The sequence below is a fragment of the Tinamus guttatus genome, unplaced genomic scaffold, assembly GCF_059628265.1.
Source record: "Tinamus guttatus ecotype Peru unplaced genomic scaffold, ASM5962826v1 Tinamus_guttatus_pri_ptg000327l, whole genome shotgun sequence".
Classification (NCBI taxonomy): Eukaryota; Metazoa; Chordata; class Aves; order Tinamiformes; family Tinamidae; genus Tinamus; species Tinamus guttatus.
Genome location: NW_028288861.1, coordinates 5,833,719 through 5,839,275, shown reverse-complemented (window position 1 = coordinate 5,839,275; position 5,557 = coordinate 5,833,719).

Genomic DNA, 5,557 nt, shown 5'->3' with positions numbered 1-5,557 from the left:
ATGTATGAACAGGAGGGCAGCGCCCACAAGATCCTCGGAAGTGCATGAGTGTCAAGGTCTTAATTAAACTGTATTTACAGAAATGAATTCGTATTTTAAATCTAACATGGCATATGTCCTGCCATGATGGTGTTTGGGGCTTTGTACAGGACAAATTGTCTACAGTCAGTTTAATCTTAAAGCTGACGTTGCAGCTGTTTATATGTGTATTTTGTTCATTTTATAACTTGATATAAAATTGTATTTAACGTTTAAAGCAGCCAAAGTAATACTCAGGGCTTGCCCAGAGCAACATTTGGCAAACATTGTACAAAACTGATGCCAATTGCTGCTTTAATTTTGTGCCTGAATAATTTTATCAAAAACATATTAATTTAAGAGAGGAAAACAAATCTTTCATATAAGTTTTATTAGCAGGGCATTCTTAATATGCAGAAGAGAATCTATGGAACAGTATTTCCACAGATATGCATTAGGAAGGGAAATTGCTTTAATTAGATATAGCCGATGATCAATTCTGCATGATTATGGGGCAGTTCTAGGAATTACATCTACGATAACATGTCCATGTTGATGAAATACTGCTTCTAATCAGCAAACTTAGAATTTAGGAAAAACATTTATATTCATTTTGTATTACAAAACATAAATACAGATTTTTTTTTTTAATTCTGATCTTTATGCACAAATGGTAACTCTACTTTTTAATAACATTTGAAAAAATACGGCAAAGTATATGCTATATATTTATCAGCATAACTGAAAAGTCTTTATGATACAAATATTTTGGTAGGTGAAAGTATCACATTATTTATGGTCTGGCTATGTACAAAGTTTGCAATCAATATTTGTTAGATTTATTTTTTTGTTGTTTTGTCATCACTACTAGTGTGGATATAGGGTAGAAATGGCAAAAATACACTTTTTAAATTATACCATTAAAGTGGTACAAACTTTGTAGGCAAAGCTTACGTAAACTAGACAATTACTTTTTATTCAGTTAGTTTATAAAAAATCTTTTTTTTTTCTGCACATTCATTTTCACTCATTTAACTGATTTGTAGATAACGTATTCTAAAAACAAAAGACAGCACCCTGGTTCTTTTGCTAAAGCATGACAGTGAAAATGCATGTTTACCCGAGTCCCTCAAAAATTTTGTGTAATAGGTTGGAACCTTCCAAATAGAAGAGCAAGCAGGGGAAATAAAACATTATCTTTACTCATTTGTATTGAATACAGTGTTTTCACAGCCATATGAATCAGAAAGATGTAAAAAGGATTCTAAGTGTGGTTCGTCCCCTCAATGCCCTCAGCAACCCTGTTGTCTTACTGACTTTTCAGTGGGACAGCTGACAGCCAACTGAATTTTCATTTCCAGATAGAGATTTTCCAGGTTTTCCAGAGCACATAGTGAAAGCTTTAATTATAAAATTCAGATTAACTATTTCTCATTCATCAGCTAATAGAGCTGGAGAAGTGGAAGTCTGTTCCCTGCCCTGCTCAAGGGTCCCATTTGGTTCCCTTGCTACAGGCATTTATTTCACCTTAGCATCAGGCCCAAAGATCTTTTTGTTAAAAAAGAGGGTTCCTTTTATGTCATGCGTTTATTTCTTATCTTCCTTGGAAGCTGTGTGAGAAGAGTGAAATATCAACTAACTCCTGCAAAGTGGCAGGAACAGAGAGAGGGTGACTTTTTTTTCTTAAACACTTAATTTCTGGTTTTGTTCTTCACCATATAGATGTTAAAAGACCAGTTAATTTCTTTGAGAAAGAAAAGAAAGCTCAAGGATTTCAAAGATTTCTTAGCAAAAATTTATTCAAAGTAATATTGAGCCCTTTGCCTTTTGGGCTGTACATTTCTGAGGGCTCTCTGATTTGAAATCCTTAGCAATACCTCTAAATCATCTACGGCTTCACTCTTGTGATTGGTGGATTATTTATCTAAGACAGATTCTCTATTTTATTACAATGCACCATTCTGGGCACACTTATTTCTCTGTTGCCAGGATTTAATGTTTAATCCCAGAACCACTGAGATATCCTTTGCTATCAAGGGTATAGTTTCTGGAAAGGAACATCCATATTAAAAAACAAACAAGCAACAACAACAACAACAACAACAACAAAACAGTTCAAATGCAGTCAAAAATAATTCATGATAATTTTCTATATCCTTTCTAATGTAAGCACTTTTCCTAGATGCAGTTCTTAACTTATCACTCCAAACCAAAAAGGTAAGTCATATACAGATGTCTGTAGAGTCAGATTCCTAAAGAGGTGGCTTTGTAGCTACCCCAGCAAACAGGGCTGACTCTGGAAGAGTCCGAAAAGCGCCATGGTGAGTACACGGAGCGGGGAGAGGGAAAAGTGCTGCACGTGTTGCTAGATGAGCCCAAGATGTAACAGGCACCTTTGCCCTTGCACCTGCTCTCAGGATGAGATAATATTGAGGGCGATAACGAGCGCACGCTGGCAGATCTGTCTGTGGCGGTCGCGGGGACCCTGCACGCAGCTGCCCCGTGCCCGGAGCTGGATGGGGACAGCCCTGGTGCGATGCCAGAGCTGCCTCCCCGCACAGTTGGTGGCTGAGTCACAATGCTGGTCAAGGTGGTTTTAAGGGTAGGACTTCTTTTGGGAAGGGCAGGTGGGGCTAGTGACATCTTAAACATTTGTGGCAGCATCTGCCTAGCCCCTGTGAGACCTTGCCCTGCAAGCAGAGGCCCCGTCAGTGTGCTCACGGGTACGCTGTAACCACGCGATCTGGTCAGAAAACTGTTGTGCCCGGGGCTTCAAGTATTGTTTAACTAGGTCATGAGATACCAGCTCCTCAAACCACATAATATGATATTAAAAATAAATATAATTTTTTTCAGTTTCTCACTGATGTTATTTCTGTGTCTGGGAACTTCGCAGTTCAGCTCTCGCCATTAGCCATTAGAGGACAACAACAAAATCACAGAATCACAGGATGGCTGAGGTTGGAAGGGACATCTAGAGATCATCTAGTCCAACTAACAAGGTGTCAAGGCTTTATTTGCACTCTGCAAGTGTACCAGACCTCTCAAGCAAAGATGCCAAGATCATTCTCCATACACTACAAGGAGTCCTGTAGTCTGCCTCCTGAACTTGTCTGCACAGGCAGAAGCAGGCGGCAGCTATACAGTACCCAGAGGTTTTGCAAATGAGTTTCTCAAGTGGAAACTAAAAACAAACAAAAAAATCAATTCTTAGAAGGGAAAGTTTCACCAATGTAAAAATAAATAGAACTTTACAGGGCAAAGGGATAGCTCATCTATAATTGAAAGATGTACTGGTTTCTAATTAAAACGTGGTGGTGCCTTTCATGTCTGTGATACACAGCAGTATAAACAATGCGTGTGCGTGTCCAAAGGTGAAGATGACACAGCCGACTGCTTTATTTCACACCTCTCCACGCTTTGATTCATGGCCCATGGGACGCCGTCACACGGCGTCCTGCTGGAGCTGCTGCAGCTGAGGCCACGTGTTGGGCACTGGCGGCTCTGCCGGTCTCTGGGAGCTCCTTGCTGTGCAGGTGGACACCCCGGGTCACCCCCAGTGGGTCACCCCCATTGCCAGAGGGCTCATGAAGCTGGCGGGTTAGCTCGGCAGTTACTGCAGTCACCACCTGTCATCTCTCCACACAACCCTGGCACAATTTCCATCCCAAAGGAGGAAGAGGTTGCTCGGCTAGGCATGAATTGGTGCTTTCCCTGTGCATACACGTTGGACCCAGCAATGGTCCTTCCTTACTGCTATAGTACAAAGAGTTGGCACCCAAATCAGCTGCAATCTCTGTCATGCGCTTTTGCAATCCTCATGCTTCCCACAGAAATCGGGGCAGACAGACCAAGTCAAATAGCACCTGTAAAAATAAATAGATAAACCCAGAGCTCTTGGGGCTTGTTTCTCCCTGTGGTTTATCTTCATATGCTTCAGCCTTCACTGCATTCGGAGCACTGTTGCAAATGCTAGGTGTGAAAAACACATCCTCGTGCTTCAAAAAAAAAGCACAGTTTCCACCAGAAAACTTGACTTACCAAGAGACGGTAGCAAAGGGCAGTGGATGCCGTCCTATTTTAGCACGTCTTGGTGTTTACATGGCAAAGTGTGTAAACAATACACTACCACCACCACAGTAATGTTTCCTAATGTAGCCAATTTTTTTTTAACATCGACACTTCACAGTTGGATTAATCTCACATCCCAAGCTGCTTGTTAGAGCTGCTGTTAGCTTACCATGCCTGACTGACTTTCCACATAGGCATTAAAGGATTGAGAATTGTATCTTATTAATTATAACCACACTTTAATGCAAAGTGTGTATCTAAATCAAATGAAGCCCTCCGATGATTTAGCGCTCCCTAGTTATGAATGTATCTGATGTAAAGGCAGTACTTGGCGCCTGTGAGGGATGTGGAGGAGCTGCTGGCGGCTGGCGCAGTGCGGGGAAGGGGAGCGCTGGGGAACCTGCTCCGCTGTGGAGCAGTGTGCAGGGATTGCAGCGATGGGACATTTCTGCCCCATCTCAGCTGGCAGCCGCCTGGGATGCTTCCCCGGGGTCCTTTTGGAATTTCTGCGGGGTTTCCGCCCATTCCTGCGGTAAAGCCAGGCTGCGGAGCTGTTCATGCACCTTATTTTCATCCGTTCACCTTAATTTGGCTCTGTGGGGGGCTCTCAGGTGGGCGCGCTCTGCATGCTCGGGGGTGTCCTCGTGCGGCCAAGTGTCCCCGCAGGACATGTCGGGAGCAGGATGCGGTTCCCTGCTCAAACGCGCATTTTCGCCCCAAAGCGAGGGACGAAGTTTGCTGCAGTTGGGATGAAGTTGGTCACAGTCGCTCAGCCTGAGCCACAGCCCGGCTGCTCGGGCGGCGCTCCTGCCGCCCAGCCCGGCCGCGCCCTGGGGCAAGTAACTGAGGGAAGAAAGATTTTGGCGCAGAAAACGTTTTTTTCTAAGAAAAAAAGAAAAGAAGAAAAGAAAGGCAAGAGGCAGGTACTGCCGGTCCCGCGGGGCTGAGGAAGCCCCTGCCCGCTCCGCGCTCCCGGCGCCGTCACGGCCGCAGCGGCGCTCGCGGGAGGCCGCGGCGCACGCGCAGCCCCAGGGCGCAGCGGGACCCCCGCCCGCGGGGGCGGGGCCTCCGCCAGAGGGGGCGTGTCGAGGGCGGGGCTCTCGGGGGGCGCCGACATGCGAGCGCAGAATTCCTCAATGGCGGGGCAGTGGGCGGGGCCCGCGGGCGGGAGGCCACGCCCCCTGGAGCGCACGTGCGGAAAGCCCCGTGGGTGGAGGGCGGGGCGGCACCGCCCCGCGCGCAGCCCATTGGCTGGTCGCGGCGGAGGGGCGGGGCGGGGGCGGGGCGCCGCCCGCGGGCACGCCGCGGCGCTCGGTGCCGGGCGGGAGCGCGGGCGCGCGGCTCCACCCACGTGGCGCCGCCGCCGCCGCCGCGGCGCGCGAGAACACATCGCGCACGTAGCCGGCGTATTAAACGGCGCGGGGCCATCTGCCGCGCTCCGCTCGCCCCTGCTCCGCCGCCGCGAGCC